The sequence below is a fragment of the Somniosus microcephalus genome, chromosome 4 (genome assembly GCF_052327205.1).
Source record: "Somniosus microcephalus isolate GS21.2 chromosome 4, FLI_Smic_1.0, whole genome shotgun sequence".
Classification (NCBI taxonomy): domain Eukaryota; kingdom Metazoa; phylum Chordata; class Chondrichthyes; order Squaliformes; family Somniosidae; genus Somniosus; species Somniosus microcephalus.
Genome location: NC_140990.1, coordinates 144,220,771 through 144,235,380, shown reverse-complemented (window position 1 = coordinate 144,235,380; position 14,610 = coordinate 144,220,771).

Here is a 14,610-nt window from a genome sequence, read left to right as displayed (position 1 = left end):
AATTGATACAGGGCTAGGTTGAGACAGTGGGGTAGTGGGTTTAGTTTTGGATTGATACCAGGTTGGGTTGACACTGTGGGACAGTGGGATTAGTTTTGGATTGAAACAGGGCTAGTTTGAGACAAAGGGGCAGTGGGTTTAGTTTTGGAATGATAGGACTAGGCCGAAGCAGTGGGGCAGTGGGTTTAGTTTTGGATTGATACAGTGCTAGGTTGAGAGAGTGGGGCAGTGGGATTAGTTTTAGGTTGATACTGCTTGTTTGAGACAGTGGGGCAGTGGGATTAGTTTTGGATTGATACAGGGCTAAGTTGAGAGAGTGGGGCAGTGGGATTTGTGTTCGATTGATACAGGGCTAGGTTGAGACAGTGGGGCTGTGGGATTCGTTTTGGATACATACAGCGCTTGGTGGAGACAGTGGGGCAGTGGGATTTGTTTTCGATTGATACAGGGCTAGGTTGAGACAGTGGGGCTGTGGGATTCGTTTTGGATACATACAGCGCTTGGTGGAGACAGTGGGGCAGTGGTTTTATTTTTGGACTGATACAAGACTTGGTGCAGACAGTGGGGCAGTGGAATCAGTTTTGGATTGATACAGGGCTTGGGTGAGACAATGGTGCAATGGGTATTGTTTTGCATTGATACAGGGCTAGGTTTAAGACAATGGGGCAGTGGGTTTAGTTTTGGATTGATACAGGGCTAGGTTGAGACAATGGTGCAGTGGGAATTGTTTTGGATTGGTACAGAGCTACGCTGAGACACTGGGTCAGTGGGTTTAGATTTGGATAGATATAGGGCTTGGTTGAGACAGTGGGGCAGTGGGTTTTGTTTTGGACTCATACAGGGCTAGGTTGAGACAGTGGGGCAGTGGGATCAGTTTTGGATTGATACACGGGTTGCTTGAGACAATGGGGTTAGTTTTGGATTGATAAAGGGCTAGGTTGAGACAGAGGCTGTGGGTTTAGTTTCGGATTGATAGAAGGCTTTGTGCAGACAGTGGAGGGTTGCGATTAGTTTTGGATTGAAGAGGGTTTGGTTACAATAGTGGGGCAGTGGTTTTAGATTTCAATTGATACGGGGCTAGTTTGAGACAGTGGGGTAGTGTGTTTAGTTTTGGATTGTTACACGGGCTAGGTTAAGACAATGGAGCATTGGATATGGTTTTGGATTGATACAGGCTAGGTTGAGACAATGTGGTTAGTTTTGGATTGATACAGTGCTTGGTTGAGACAGTGGGGCAGTGGTTTTAGTTTTGGATTGATACAGGGCTAGGTTGAGAAATTTGGTGCAGTTGGTATTGTTTTGGATTGATGCAGAGCTAGGCTGAGACAGTGGGCCAGTGGGTTTCGTTTTGGATTGATACAGGGCTAGGTCAAGGCAGTGGGGCAGTGGGTTTAATTTTGGATTGATACAGGGCTAGGTTGCGGCAATGGGGCAGAGAGTTTAGTTTATAATTGATACAGTGCTCGGTTGAGAGAGTGGGCAGTGGTGTTACTTTTGGATTGATACAGGGCTAAGTTGAGACAGTGGGAAAGCCGGATTTGTTTTGGATTGATACAGGGCTAGTTTGAGACAATGTGGCAGTGGGATTAGTTTTGGATAGATATAGGGCTTGGTTGAGGCAGTGGGATTCGTTTTGGATAGCTATAGTGCTTTGCTGAGACATTGGGGCAGTGGGTTTTGTTTTGGATTGATACAGGGCTAGTTTGAGACATTGGGGCAGGGGTTTAGTTTTGGATTGATAGAAGGCTTGGTGCAGACAGCGGAGAGTTGCAATTAGTTTTGGATTGAAGATGGTTTGGTTGAGACATTGGGGCAGTGGGATTAGTTTTGGATTTATACAGGGCTTGGTTGCGATTTGGATTGATACAGGGCTAGTTTGAGACAGTGGGTTTAGTTTTGGATTGATACACGGGCTAGGTTGAGACAATGGGGCAGTGGGTATAGTTTTGGATTGGTACAGGTCTAGGTTGAGACAATGCAATTAGTTTTGGATTGATAAATGGCGTGGGTGGGGCAGTATGTTTAGTTTCAAATTGCTACAGGGTTAGGTTGAGATTGTGGCAGTGGGTTTAGTTTTGGATTGATACAGTGCTTGGTTGAGACAGTGCGGCAATAGGTTTAGTTTTGCATTCATACAGTGCTTGGATGAAACAGTGGGTTTAATTTTGGATTGGTACAGGACTAGGTTGGGGCAATGGTGCAGTGGGATCAGTTTTGGATTGATACACGGCTAGGTTGAGACAATTTGGCAGTGGTTTCGTTTTTAATTGGTAGTGTTCGGTTGAGAGAGTGGGCAGTGGGGTTAGTTTTGGATTGATACAGGGCTAGTTTGAGACAATGGGGCCGTGGGATTCGTTTTGGATTGATATAGGGCTAGGTTGAGACAGTGGGGCACTGGGTGTTGGTTTGGATAGAAATAGGGCTAGTTTCAGACAGTGGTGCAGTGGTTTTAATATTGGATTGATACAGCGCTTGGTGCAGTCAGTGTGGCAGTGGGTTTAGTTTTGGATTGATACAGTGCTTGGTTGAGAAAATGGGGCAGTGGGTTTAGTTTTGGATTGATAAAGGGCTAGGTTGAGACAGCGGGGCAGTGAGATCAGTTTTGGATTGATACAGGCTAGGTTGAGACAATGTGGTTAGTTTTGGATTGATACAGTGCTTGGTTGAGGCAGTGGGTATATCTTTGGATTGATACAGTGCTAGGTTGAGACAGTGGGGCAGTGGGATTAGCTTTGGGTTGATAGAGGGCTAGGTTGAGAGTGTGGGACAGTGGGATTAGTTTTAGATTGATAGTGCTTGGTTGAGACAGTGGGGCAGTCAGTTAAATTTTGGATTGATACAGGACTAGGTTGAGGCAATGGCGCAGTGGTGTTAGTTTTGGATTGATACACGGGCTAGGTTGAGACAATGGGGTTAGTTTGGATTGATAAAGGGCTAGTTTGAGACAGAGGCAGTGGGTTTAGTTTCGGATTGTTAGAGGGCTTGGTTGAGACAGTGCGTCAGTGGGTTTAGTTTCGGATTGATAGAAGGCTTGGTGTAGACAGTGGGAGGTGCGATTCGTTTTGGATTGAAGAGGGTTTGGTTGGAACTGTGGGGCAGTGGGTTTAGTTTTGTTTTAATAGAGGGCTTGGTTGAGACAGTGGGGCAGTGGGTTTCGTTTTGGATTGATACAGGGCTAGGTTGAGACAGTGGGGCAGTGTGTTTAATTTTGGATTGATACAGGGCTAGGTTGAGGCAATGGGGCAGAGAGTTTAGTTTTAATTGATACAGTGCTCGGTTGAGAGAGTGGGCAGTGGTGTTACATTTGGTTGGATACAGGGCTAGGTTGAGACAGTAGGGAAGCCGGATTTGTTTTGGATTGATACAGGGCTAGTTTGTGACAATGTGGCAGTGGGATTAGTTTTGGATATATATAGGACGTGGTTGAGGCAGTGGGATTCGTTTTGGATAGCTATAGTGCTTTTTTGAGACATTGGGGCAGTGGGTTTTGTTTTGGATTGATACAGGGCTAGGTTGAGACAGTGGGGCAGTGGGATTAGTTTTGGATTGGTACAGGGCTAGGTTGAGACATTGGGGCAGGGGGTTTTGTTTTGGATTGATGCAGTTCTAGGTTGAGACAGAGGGCAGTGGGTTTAGTTTTGGAATGATAAAGGGCTAGGTTGAGGCACAGGGCAGTGGGTTTAGTTTTGGATTGATAGAAGGCTTGGTGCAGACAGTGGAGAGTTGCGATTAGTTTTGGATTGAAGAGGATTTGGTTGAGAAATTGGGGCAGTGGGATTAGTTTTTATTTGATACAGGGCTTGGTTGCGATTTGGATTGATACAGGGCTAGTTTGAGACACTGGGGCAGTGGGTTAATTTTGGATTGATACAGTGCTAGGTTGAGACAGTGGGGTGGTGGGTTTAGTTTTGGATTGATACAGGACTAGGTTGGGGCAATGGTGCAGTGGGATCAGTTTTGGATTGATACACGGCTAGGTTGAGACATTGGGGCAGGGGGATTTGTTTTGCATTGATACAGGTCTAGGTTGAGACAATGCAGTTAGTTTTGGATTGATAAAGGGCGTGGGTGGGACAGTGTGTTTAGTTTCAGAATGATAAAGGGTTAGGTTGAGACAGTGGGTTTAGTTTTGGATTGATACAGTGCTTGGTTGAGAGAGTGGGGCAGTAGGTTTAGTTTTGCATTCATACAGTGCTTGGTTGAAACAGTGGGTCAGTGGGTTTAGTTTTGGATTGGTACAGTGCTAGGTTGAGACAGTGGGGCAGTGGGTTTAGTTTTGGATTGATACAAGACTAGGTTGAGGCAATGGTGCAGTGGGATCAGTTTTGGATTGATAAAGGGCTAGGTTGAGGCGGTGGGGCAATAAGTTTAGTTTTGCATTGATACGGTGCTTGGTTGAAACAGTGGGTCAGTGGGTTAAGTTTTGGATTGATACAGTGCTAGGTTGATACAGTGGGGCAGTGAGTTTAGTTTTGGATTGATACAGGAATATGTTGAGGCAATGGTCCAGTGGGATCAGTTTTTAATTGATACAGTGCTCGGTTGAGAGAGTGGGCAGTGGGGTTAGTTTTGGATTGATACAGGGCTAGGTTGAGACAGTGGGGCAGTGGGATTTGTTTTGGATTCATACAGGGCTAGTTTGAGACAATGGGACAGTGGGATTCGTTTTGGATAGATATAAGGCTAGGTTGAGACAGTGGGTCAGTGGGTTTTGTTTTGGATCGAAATAGGGCTAGGTTGAGACAGTGGGGCAGTGGGTTTAGTTTTGGATTGATACAGGACTAAGTTGAGGCAATGGTGCAGTGGGATCAGTTTTGGATTGATACACGGCTCGATTGAGACAATGGGGCAGTGGTTTAGTTTTTAATTGATACAGTTCTCGGTTGAGAGAGTGGGCAGTTCGGTTAGTTTTGGATTGAGACAGGGCTAGGTTGAGACAATGGGGCAGTGGGATTTGTTTTGGATTGATACAGGGCTAGTTTGAGACAATGGGGCAGTGGGATTCGTTTTGGATTGATATAGGGCTAGGTTGAGACAGTGGGGCAATGGGTTTAATATTGGATTGATACAGCGCTTGGTGCAGTCAGTGTGGCAGCGTGTTAATTTTGGTTTGATACAGTGCTTGGTTGAGACAATGGGGCGTTGGGTTTAGTTTTGGATTGATAAAGGGCTAGGTTGAGACAGCGGGGCAGTGGGATCAGTTTTGGATTGATAGACGGGCTAGGTTGAGACAATGGCATTAGTTTTGGATTGATAAAGGGCTAGGTTGAGCCAGGCAGTGGGTTTAGATTCGGATTGTTAGAGGGCTTGGTTGAGACCGTGGGTCAGTGGGTTTATGGTGACATAGAAGATAGGAGCAGGAGTAGGCCATTCAGTCCTTCGAGCCTGCTCCGCCATTCAATGAGATCATGGCTGATCATTCAAATTCAGTACCCTGTCCCTGCCTTCTCCCCATATCCCTTGATCCCTTTAGCCTTAAGAAATATACCCAAATCCTTCTTGAATATATTTACTGAAATGGCCTCCACCGCCATCTGTGGCAGAGAATTCCACAGGTTCACCACTCTCTGGGTGAAGAAATTCCTCCTCATTTCTGTCCTAAATGTCTTACCCCTTACAGGCTAAGTAAGTGGGCAGAGATTTGGCAGATGGAATACAATACTGGAAAGTGTGAGGTTATGCACTTTGGCAGGAAAAATCATAGAGCAAGTTATTATCTTAATGGCAAGAAACTGGAAAGTACTGTAGTACAAAGGGATCTGGGGGTCCTGGTGCACGAAACTCAAAAAGTTATTATGCAGGTGCAGCAAGTGATTAAGAAGGCTAATGGAATGTTGGCTTTTATTGCTAGGGTGTTGGAATATAAAAACAGGGAAGTATTGCTGCAGTTGTACAAGGTATTGGTGAGGCCTCACCTGGAATACTGCATACAGTTTTGGTGTCCATACTTAAGAAAAGACATACTTGCTCTCGAGTCAGTACAAAGAAGGTTCACTCGGTTAATCCCGGGGATGAGGGGGTGGTCATATGAGGAGAGGTTGAGTAGATTGGGACTCTACTCATTGGAGTTCAGAAGAATGAGAGGCGATCTTATTGAAACATATAAGATTGTGAAGGGGCTTGATCGGGTGGATGCGGTGAGGATGTTCCCAATGATGGGTGAAACTAGAACTAGGGGGCATAATCTTAAAATAAGGGGCTGCTCATTCAAAACTGAGATGAGGAGAAACTTCTTCACTCAGAGGGTGGTAGGTTTGTGGAATTTGCTGCCCCAGAAAGCTGTGGAAGCTACATCATTAAATAAATTTAAAACAGAAATAGATAGTTTCCTAGAAGTAAAGGGAATAAAGGGTTACGGGGAGCGGGCAGGAAATTGGACATGAGTCTGGGTTCGGAATGGTCTTGGCCCTGTGGGTAGTGGAGCGGGCCCAGGGGCCGTGTAGCCTTGTTCTGCTCCTACTGTGTTCTAATTCTGTTAGATTTCAGGAGATGGTTTTATTCCTGTTCCTGGCTGGGGTGGAGATCGCCTTTACAGAAGGTAAGTACTGTAGAAAATATAGGGACAGAGTGATCTCCTGGAAGAATTTCGATCGCCTAGATGGGTCGGAGAGGAATTTCCCAGATTTTTTTCTCCCAAATTGGCCATTGGGTCTTTATCTGGTTTTTCGCCTCTCCGGGGAGATCACATGGGTTCGGGTGGATGCAGAGTGATAGAAGATTTGAGGTTAGGATCAGATCAGCCATGATCTTATTGAATGGTGGAGCAGGCTCGAGGGGCCGATTGGCCTACTCCTGCTCCTATTTCTTATGTTCTTATGTTCTTAGACTATGACCCCTGGTTCTGGACTCCCCGGCGATCAGAAACATCCTTCCTGCATCTAGTCTGTCAAGGACTGACAGAATTTTATAGGTTTCGATGAGATCCCCTCTCAATCTTCGAAACTCCAGTGAGTATAAGCCCAATCGACACAATCTCTCCTCATACGTCATTCCTGCCATCCCAGGTATCACCCTGGTGAATCTTCGCTGCACTCCTTCCATGGCAAGAATGTCCTTCCTCAGATAAGGCGTCCACAATTGCACACAATACTCAAGGTGCGGTCTCACCAAGGCCCTGTACAACTGCAGCAAGACATCCTTGTTCCGGTACTCATACCCTTTTGCTATGAAGGCCAACATACCATTTGCCTTCTTAACCGCATGCTGCACCTGCATGCTTACCTTCACCGACTGGTGCACAAGAACACCCAGGTCTCTTTGCACTTCCCCTTCTCCCAATCTATTGCCATTCAAAAAATAATCTGCCTTCCTGTTTTTGCCACCAAAGTGGATAACCTCACATTTATCCACATTATAGTGCATTTGCCATGTTTCTGCCTAAACATCCAGCCTGTCCAAATCGTACTGGAGTTTCACGACTTCCTCCTCACAGCATACCCTCCAACCTAGCTTTGTGTCGTCTGCAAATTTGGAGATATTACATCCAATTCCCTTGTCCAGATCAATAATATATATTGTAAACAGCTGGGGTCCTAGGACCGATCCTTGCGGTACCCCACTGGTCACTGCCTGCCACTCGGAAAAAGAGCCGTTTATTCCAACTCTTTGCTTTCTGTCCGCCAACCAGTTCCCTATCCAAACAATACCTTGCCCCCCAATCCCATGTGCCTTAATGTTGCACACTAATCTCTTATGCGGGACCTTATCGAAAGCCTTCTGAAAGTCCAATACACAACATCCACTGGTTCTCCCTTATCTATTTTACCAGTTACATCCTCAAAAAATTCCAGTAGATTAGTTAAGCATAATTTACCTTTTGTAAATCAATGTTGACTTTGTCCGATCCTGTCACTGCTTTCCAAGTGCTCTGCTATTACATCTTTTATAATGGACTCTAGCATTTTCCCCACTACCGATGTCAGGCTTACTGGTCTATAATTCCCCGTTTTTTCTCTACCACCTTTTTTGAATAGTGGGGTAACATTAGCTACCCTAAATCCATGGGTACTGTTCCAGAGTCTATCGAGTCCTGGAAGATGACCAGCAGTGCATCTACTATTTCTAGGGCCACTTCCTTAAGTACACTAGGATGTAGATTATCAGGCCCTGGGGGTTTATCGGCCTTCAGTCCCATCAATTTTCCTAATACCATTTCCCTACAAATACTGATTTCTTTCAGTTCCACCCTTTCATCAGACCCTATGTTCCCCAGCATCTCTGGGAGGTTATTTGTGTCCTCCTTTGAGAAGACAGAACGAAAATATGTATATTGTTGGTCTGCCATTTCTTTTTTCCCCATTATAAATTCCCCTGATTCTGACTGCAAGGGACCTACGCTTGACTTCACCAATGTTTTTCTCTTCACACATATCTATAAAAGCTTTTACAGTCAGTTTTTATGTTCCCTGCAAGCTTATTCTCATAATCTATTTTCCCTTTCTTAATTAATCCCTTTGTCCTCCTTTGTTGAATCTTAAACTGCTCCCAATCCTCAGGATTTTTGCATTTTCTGGCAAATTTATATGTCCTCACCTTGGATCTTATGCTATCCCTAATTTCCCTTGTTAGCCACGGTTGAGTCACCTTTTTTGTTTTATTTTTATGCCAAACTGTGATGAACAAATTCTGTAGTTCATTCATTCGGTCTTTGAATGTTTGCCATTGCCTATCCACCGTCAACCCTTTGAGTGATATTCCCCAATCAATCCTACCCAACTCGCTCCTCAGACCATCGTAGTTTCCTTTATTTAAATTGAGGACCCTAGTCTCTGAGTGAACTACTTCATTTTCCATCTTAATGAAGAATTCGATCATATTATGATCGCTCTGACCCAAGGGGCCTCGTACAACAGGATTGCCAATTAATCCTTTCTCGTTACATAATACTCAGTCTAAGATGGCCTGATCTCTGGTTGGTTCCTCAACATATTGGTCCAGAAACCATCCCGTAAACACTCCAGGAATTCCTCCTCCACAGTATTGTTACTAATTTGGTTAGCCCAATCAATATGTAGATTAAAGTCACCCATGATGACTGCTGTGCCCTTATTGCACGCTTCCTTAATTTCCCTTTTAATGCCATCCCTAACCTCCGCCTTACTGTTTGGAGGTCGATATAACACTCCCACTAACGTTTTCTTCCGCTTAGTATTTCTCAATTCTACCCATACAGATTGATAGAAGGCTTGGTGCAGACAATGGAGAGGTGCGATTAGCTTTGGATTGAAGAGGGTTTCATTGGAACTGTGGGGCAGTGGGTTAGTTTTGTATTAATAGGGGGCTCGTTTGAGACAATGGGGCAGTGGGTTTAGTTTAGGATTGATACAGGGCTTGGCTCAGACAGTGGGGCAGTGGGTTTAGTTTTGGATTGATAGAGGGCTTGTTTCAGACAGTGGGGCAGTGGGTTTAGATTTGGATTGATAAATGGCTAGCTTAAGACAATGGGGCAGTGCTTATCGTTTTGGATTGATACAGTGCTAGGTTGAGACAGTGGGGCAGTGGTATTGTTTAGGATTGATACAGAGCTAGGCTGAGACAGTGGGTGAGTGGGTTTAGTTTTGGATTGATACAGGCTAGGTTGAGGCAGTGGGGCAATGGGTTTAATTTTGGATTGAAACAGGGCTAGATTGAGGCAGTCGGGCAGAGGGTTTAGTTTTTAATTTATACAGTGCTCGGTTGAGAGAGTGGGCAGTGGTGTTAGTTTTGGATTGATACAGGGCTAGGTTGAGACAGTGGGGCAGTGGCATTCGTTTTGGATTGATACATGGCTAGTTTGAGAGAGTGGGGCAGTGGGAGTTGTTTTGGATTGAGACAGGGCTACGTTGAGACAGTGGGCAGTGGGCTTAGTTTTGGATTGATACAGGTCAAGGTTAAGACAGTGTGGCAGTGGCATTTGTTTTGGATTGATACAGGGCTAGTTTGAGACAATGGGGCAGTGGGATTTGTTATGGATTGATACAGGGCTAGGTTGAGACAGTGGGGCAGTGGGATACGTTTTGGATTGATACAGGGCTAGTTTGAGACAATGGGGCAGTGGGATTAGTTTTGGATAGATATAGTGCTTTGTTGAGACAGTGGCCTAGAAATTCAGTAAGGCCCCGCCAGGTCTTTAGCGCCCGAAATTTAGCGCTCGCCCGGATTCCCGTAGCGCCCGCCTGAAATTCAGTTGCGATGGGCCAAGACGGAGGCGGGCGCTATTGCAGGGTTTGGCCACCTCGCTTGGGGCGATGAAAGTCTATTTCAGGCATCCAGCTGCCGCTGCGCCATCCGATGCGGTGTGGCAGGCTGGGGTACTGCAGGCCTCCTCCTTCTCTTAAGGAGGAGCTGCCTGCAGCCGTGAGATCGCCGCTGGATTCCCCCGGCAAATGAGCCCGGCACCACGGAGAAGAGCCGGGCTCACGGGAGTCAGACAGCAATGCCGCGGGGGGGTGGTGCAGGAGTCCGGGGAGGGAGGTGCGGCCATGCGGCTGCCGGGAAAGCGGCCGGCCGCCCCTCCACCTTTATGCGCCGGCCTCTCAGAGCTGCAAGGCCCCGTTTTTCAAACGTTGTTTGCGGCCGCTGCGGGCGAGGCGGCCGCAACTGAATTTGGCCTTCGGCACGGAATCGCGTTGGAACCGGGGCGCTGCGCACACCAATGACGTCATCGGTGCCGGCGCAGCGCTACTGGCTAACGCCGCTGTTAGGGACCAACTTAATTTCGGGCACTAAAAAACTTCCGCCGCAACCCACTCTTTCGCTCCTAAGTGGGCGTAAACGCGACTGAATTTCTAGGCCAGTGGGTTTTGTTTTGGATTGACACAGGGCTATGTTGTGACAGTGGGGCAGTGGCATTCGTTTTGGATTGATACAGGGCTAGGTTGAGACAGTGGGGCAGTGGGCTTAGTTTTGGATTGATACAGGGCTAGTTTATGACAGTGGGGCAGTGGGATCAGTTTTGGATTGTTACACGGGCTAGGTTGAGACAATGGGGTAAGTTTTGGATTGATAAAGGGCTAGGTTGAGACAGAGGCAGTGGGTTTAGTTTCCGATTGTTAGAGGGCTTGGTTGAGACAGTGGGTTTAGTTTTGGATTCATACAGGGCTTGGTTCAGAGTGTGGCAGTGGGTTTAGTTTTGGATTGATACAGGGCTCGGTTGAGACAGCGGGGAAGTGGGGTCAGTTTTGGATTGATACACGGGCTAGGTTGAGACAATGGGGCGGTGGGTATAGTTTTTTATTGAGACAGGGCTAGGTTGAGACAATAGGGTTAGTTTTTGATTGATAAAGGGCTTGGGTGGGACAGTGTGTTTAGTTTCAGATTGATACATGGCTAGGTTGAGACAATGTGGCAGTGGGTTTAGTTTTGGATTGATACAGGGCTTGGTTGCGATAGTGGGGCAGTGGGATTAGATTTGGATTGATACAGGGCTTGGTTCAGACAGTGGGGCAGTGAGTTTAGTTTTGGATTGATACAGGGCTATGTTGAGACAGTGGGGCAGTGGGATTAGTTTTGGATTGATACAGGGCTAGGTTGAGACAGTGGAGCTGTCGGTTTAGTTTTGGAATGATAATAGAATCTGGTGGGAGCAGGGCAGTGCGATTAATTTTTGATTGAAGCAAAGCTGTTTCGACAGAGTGGGCCAGAGGGATTAGTTCTGGATTCAAACAGGGCTATAGTGGGAGAGCGTGACTGTGGGATTTGTTTTGGATTGTTACAGGGCAATGCCTGGATGGTGGGTCAATGGGACTATTTTCGCTTGATAGAGATAAGGCGACACTGGGACAGTGTCTCTAATTTGTCATTCACACAGCGCTAGAGGGCAAGTGAGAGGCAGTAGGATTAGTTTGTGATTGATACAGAGCTTTGGGGATAGAGCAGGGCAGTGGGATTAGCTTGTGATCGACACAGGGCTAGGGGGCAAGTGTGAGGCAGTAGAATTGGTTTGTGCTCAATACAGAGCGATGGGGAAAAGAGCAGGGCAGTGGGATTAGATAGGGGTTGATACAGGGCTTTGGGGAGAGAGTGGGGCAGCAAGATTAGTTTGGGATTGATACAGCTTTATTGTGTGACAGTGGGATTAAGTTGTGATTGATACAGGGTTGTGGTAAGAGACTAAGGCAGTAGGATTTGTTTTAGTTTGATATAGGGCTGCGGTGAGAGTGGTGCAGTAGGATTAGGTTCTGTTTGATACTGGGCAATGGTGAGAGACTGCGGCAGTGGGATTAATTTTGGATTGATACAGGCTTAGGTTGAGACAGTGGGATTAGTTTTTGATTGATAGAGGGCTAGGTTGACACAGTGGAGTAGTTTTGGATTGATAAAGGGCTTGGGTTGGACAGTGCGGCAGTGGATTCAGTTTTGGATTGATAGAAGACTTGGTTCAGACAGTGGGGAGGTGGGATTAGATTTGGATTGATAGAGGAGTTAGTTGGAACTGTGGGGCAGTGGGTTTAGTTTTGTATTGCTAGAGGGCCTGGATGAGACATTGGGGCGGTCGGCTTTGTTTTGGATTGACACGGGGCTTCGTTGAGACAGTGAGATTAGTTTTGCATTAATGCAGGGCTAGTTTGAGACTGTGGGTTTAGTTTTGTATTAATAGAGGGCTTGGTTGAGGCAGTGGGATTAGTGTAGGGTTGATACAGTGCTAGGTTGAGACAGTGGGGCAGTGAGTTTAGTTTTGGATTGATACAGTGCTCGGTTGAGACAATGGGGCAGTGGCTTTAGTTTTGGATTGAGACAGGGCTAGGTTGAGACAATGAGGCAGTGGTCTTAGTTTTGGATTGATACAGGGCTAGGTTGAGACATTGTGGCAGTGGGTTGAGTTTTGGATTGATAGAGGGCTATGTTGAGACAGTGGGGTAAGTTTTGGATTGATACCCTGCTAGGTTGAGACAATTCGGCATTGGGATTAGCTTTGGATTGATAGAGGGCTTGGTTGAGACGGTGGGGCAGTGGGTTTAGTTTTGGATTGATACAGTGCTAGGTTGAGACAGTGGGGCAGTGGGATTAGTTTTGAATTGATACAATGCTAGTTTGAGACAATGGGGCATTGGGATTAGCTTTGGATTGATAGAGTGCCTGGTTCAGAGAGTGGGACAGTGGGTTTAGTTTTGTATTTATAAAAGGCTTGCGAGGGACAGTGGGATTAGTTTCAGATTGATACGGTCCTTTGTTGAGACAGTGGGTCAGTGAGTTTAGCTTTGGATTGATAGAGGGATTGGTTCAGACAGTGGGGATGTAGGATTTGTTTTGGATTGATACAGTGCTTGTTTCAGGCAGTGGGTTTAGTTTTGGATTGATACAGGGCTTGGTTCAGACAGTGGGGCGGTGGGATTAGCTTTCGATTGATACAGTGCTTGTTTGAGACAGTGGGCTAGTGGGTTTAGTTTTGGATTGATACAGGGCTAGATTGAGACAGTGGGGCGTACCTTCCTGTACTTTTCTTTATTGATTTTTTGTTTTCTGTCAGTGGATTTATTTTGTCCAGGTTGGCATACCCGTGCAATGTGTCCAATCTTACCACATTGCCTGCATGCTTTGCCCTTGAACCAGCAGTCCCTCTGGTTATGGGTGGATCTGCCGCAGCGATAACATCTTCCGAACTCCTGTGTCATTTTATGGGTGCTGAAGTCCTGTGTCTCTTGTTGTATCTCTGCAGCTCCTTTTGCTGCTGCTTCGTATGATACAGCCATACTGAAAGCTTTGTCCAATGTTAAATCTTTTTCAGAAAGCAGTCTTTTTTGTGTTCCTTCACTTAAGAGACCGCAAACAAATTTGTCTCGAAGATAATCCGATAGTCCTGCTCCGAATTGGCAGTACTTTGATAGCTTTCTTAATTCGGTTAGGTAATCAGCGTTACTTTCATTCTTGTGTTGATTTCTCTTGAAGAACTTGAATCGTTCCGCCATCAGCAGCGGTGTTGGGTTTAAATGCTCCTGCAGGGTATCAACAATTTCTTTAAAAGTCTTGTCCTTTGGTTTGGCTGGAGTGATTAAATTTCGGAACAGCCCGTATGTCTTCGCGCCCATTAAGTTCAGAAGTACTGAAGCTTTTTTTTCATCTGTTATTCCATTTGCAGTGCAATAAACCTCTACTCTTTCCACGTATGTGGTCCAATCTTCTATTTCGCCATCAAAAGCCTCAATATTACCAGATTTAGGCATTTCAGAAAAGATATGGCGCATCCCACGCTTTTTTTTTCTGTAGCAACGATATGGCGCTTCCCGCACTTTCCCGCCGCTGCTACCGATAACATAGAAACATAGAGATAGGAACAGGAGTAGGCCATTCGGCCCTTCGAGCCTGCTCCGCCATTCAATGAGATCATGGCTGATCTTCGTCTGAGATCTTAGCTGATCTTACCAGTTCAGTACCCCGTCCCCGCCTTTTCTCCGTAACCCTTAATCCCCTTAGCCTTCAGAAATATATCCAATTCTCTCTTGAAAATATTTATTGAATTAGCCTTCACAGCCCTCTGTGGCAGGGAATTCCACAGGCTCACCACTCTTTGAGTGAAGAAATTCTTCCTCATCTCTGTTTTAAATGATTTGCCCGCTATTTTTAGACTGTGGCCCCTGGTTCTGTGCTCCCCTGCCATTGGAAACATTCTCTCTGAATTCAGCCTGTCCAGGC